This window comes from Merops nubicus, unplaced genomic scaffold (assembly GCF_000691845.1).
Source record: "Merops nubicus isolate BGI_N331 unplaced genomic scaffold, ASM69184v1 scaffold32137, whole genome shotgun sequence".
Taxonomy (NCBI): Eukaryota; Metazoa; Chordata; class Aves; order Coraciiformes; family Meropidae; genus Merops; species Merops nubicus.
This window is the reverse complement of record NW_008618888.1, coordinates 5899-8994: the sequence shown is the minus strand read 5'-3', so window position 1 is coordinate 8994 and position 3096 is coordinate 5899.

The window sequence follows — 3096 nt, the reverse complement described above, 5'->3', positions numbered from 1 at the left end:
GCCAAGGGTGAGGCTTTGTGCCCAGGTTGCTGCCTGCAGCCCTGCCAAAACCCCAGGGAGCCAGGCATGATGTCCCACCCAACAAGGATTCACCAGCCACCCAGCCCAACTCCACCGTAATTCTCCCCAGCGTCACCAACCTAAGAGCAGAAGGCACCAAGGGGAGCAGCTCGTGCCATGGAGGGACCTCTCTCTGAGGTTTTAGGTTTAAACAAGGAAAAATAAAGTCAAACAACCCCACTGGAGCTCAGGAACCCCATCCACAGCTGTCCACCTCCTGCTGGAGACACCCAACTGAGCACCTCCCAGGCCAAACCCACCACCCTCAAAGAGCCTGAGGGGCAGAAGAAGACACGAGCTCCGAGCTCCTGCCTCCTCCTCAGCTTGTCTTTGTGTTGATGGAAAAATAACAAACACAAAATGACTCCACACCATGAAAACCATATCAGGGACTCCTTAGGGATGGGTGAAACCCGCTGAGGATTCCAAACCCCTCCAAGTTACCAACAGAACTGGAACCAAAACCTCTCCTGCCCCTTGTCGGGGGGGTTCTCAGCCTGAAACGACACCTGGAATATAAAAACCTTGGTGGGAAGGGTTATTTTTGAGAAATAAAGTTGCCACGGGTGCAGGGGAAGGAAGGATTCTGCCCAGGGCTTTGTTGAGAGGCAGCCTCTAAAATAACACTGACTTTTTTTCCCCCCTCCTTAAGTAGATTTAAGACCTGCTTTGGGGCTGACTCGGCTAATCCGGCACCAGGGGCCCCTTGGCCAGGGCAGAAGCAGCTTTAGGAGCCTAAAGACAGGCAGGACCTTGCACTGTGCCTCCAGGGAGATGTTCAGAGGAGAAATAAAACCCCAAAAGTCCAGAATTAGGTGACTTAGGAAGTGGAGAAGAGGCCAAAATTGTCCAGTGGAGAGAATGCTGATGGGAGGTGAAAAAATAACCCTCCAATTGTCCAGTGGAGAGAACACTGAGGGGAAAATCACCCAGCCAGGCACAGAGGGATGCTGCAGAGAAGGGATCATGGTGCCACCACCTTCTGGGTAGAGCTAACAAGCAGCTTTGGGCTCCAGGAAAGACAAGGAGCCAAAGCCTGGCTTTGGGGAACCCTCCCTGGGGGGAAGCTTGGGGACAAGGCGGCCTCCAGAGCCTCCAGCACAGGCAGAGCTTCCAGGAGACTTCCACCTCTGAGGGGTGGGTGGGACACACGTGTCCTCTCTGTGCCTCTTGTCTCCAGCCCTGTGCTCTGCAGCTTCTGTTTCAGACCTACACCCCCAATCCAACCCCCAGTTTGAGGCCTGGGGAAGGAGCTCAGGGTTGAGCCCAGCACAACCCACCTCAGACATCTGTGGCCAAGCAACTTCCACCTTCCAGTGTCTTCAAAGCAGATTAAAGTACCAAATTCCAGAATTGGCTGGGATTTACACCAGACCTGACTCTCCTTCCACCCAGCCAGCTCCAGGGAAGCTGCTTTTTGAAGGGAATGGTTGGTTTCAAGCAGGTCCAGGAAACTGAGGAGGGGGGAGTTTGGAGGCCAGGAAAGTTCTTACAGTGCTTCAAGGATCCCTGTTGCTGTTCACCCTTTACACCCAGCCTGGGGGATCAAACCACACTTCAAACCTTGCCAAGAGACACTCTCTGCAGTGCTGTTTTCATCCATCATTTATGCCCAAGCTTGGGTTTCCATCATTTGATGAGCACAGGGACCTTGGTGTGTCCTGCTCCCCCTCAGCTGGTTGTTTTCCACTCCTGACAGAGCCATGAAAGATTCATTTGCCACCAGAATAAGCCACGAGCTCAGCTCGCAGCTGGAGTTTTCACCCCTGAGTACCACGGGGAGCAGGACAGGGTGGGTTGAACTCAAACCAGCCCAAAAAAACCCCGTGGCTCCGTGCCTCCGAAACCTCCTCCAAACCTAAGGAGCCTTCCCCGAGTCCATCAGACAGGCAGGAGGAACACGTGGCTCCTTCCAGTGATTTACAACCCAGCGTGGAGCTGAGGGAAAGGGGGAAAGCCAAAAAAACACATTCCTCTGTCAGGAAAAGGGTCACGAGATCTCGGCGTCCAGACAGAGCCGCGGGGGAGTCGCCTCTCGAGGGCTCCTCCACGCAGAGGGAGGACCCAAAAATTAGGTGTGTGTGGATCCCTGCTGGGCCCAGACCTCTGGTATCATCATTTCACCAGCCACTTCCCCTCTGGAGGGGTGAAGGATGTCTCCTGGGGAGCAGCTCAGCTCGCCAAGCTCTGGATTTTGGCTTTGCTCCCCTCTCGTTTCGGTAGCGCTGCTCAAATCAGCATTTAGCACCAGTTTCCCTCCTCTGCTGCCTGGCATTCCCTCAGCCCTGCAATTCCTCACCCTAAAAACACCCTAAAAACCCAGCAGTCCTCCAAAAGAAAGCAGGAAAATACAAAACCCCCCCCATTTCCCAGCTCCTTTCCCTGCAGCCACGCCGCCGAGGATGCCGCTCGGGGACTTCAGCTCCTCGAGCCTGTGTCAGCAGATGGCTGAGATGAACAAGCTGCATTTTCTCCAGGAGAAACCTCCCTCGAGCAGAAAAAAATCTCCACAGCAGCACCAACCACAGCTCGGCAGCCAAGCCAAAGCAACTTTGTGCTGATAACTTCTGGCTGCTTAAAAATAAACACCGCCGAGCCCAAGCTGTCGGAGTCTGGAGGACGCGACGGGTGCACGTGGCCAAGTTCACCCATTTCCTCCTGTTCCACCACACCCCCACCAGCCCCTGGAGGTGGGGAGGGGTCCCCTCCACGCAGCCCAGCCCCTCGAGTGGGGCAGATCCAGCTTTCCAAGCCCTGGGAGCTGGGAAAAGCCAACGCAGGGCAGCGAGCCCCCAGCAGCGGCTCTCGGCCCCGCGGGCAGGTTGCCCACCAGCAGCCCACACTGGCCACGGTGGCAGGATGGTGGAGCTGGTGGCTTCACCCCCTCAGAGCTTCACTTCCCAGGGCCTTTTCTACTCACCTCAGCGTTGCTAAAGCTGAACAAGTCAGGACAAGGAGGAAATCAGATTTCCAGCAGCCACACGTTGCGAAACGGAGCCGTGGGGGAGTTCAGGGGGGCGGGGGGGCGACGTCAAA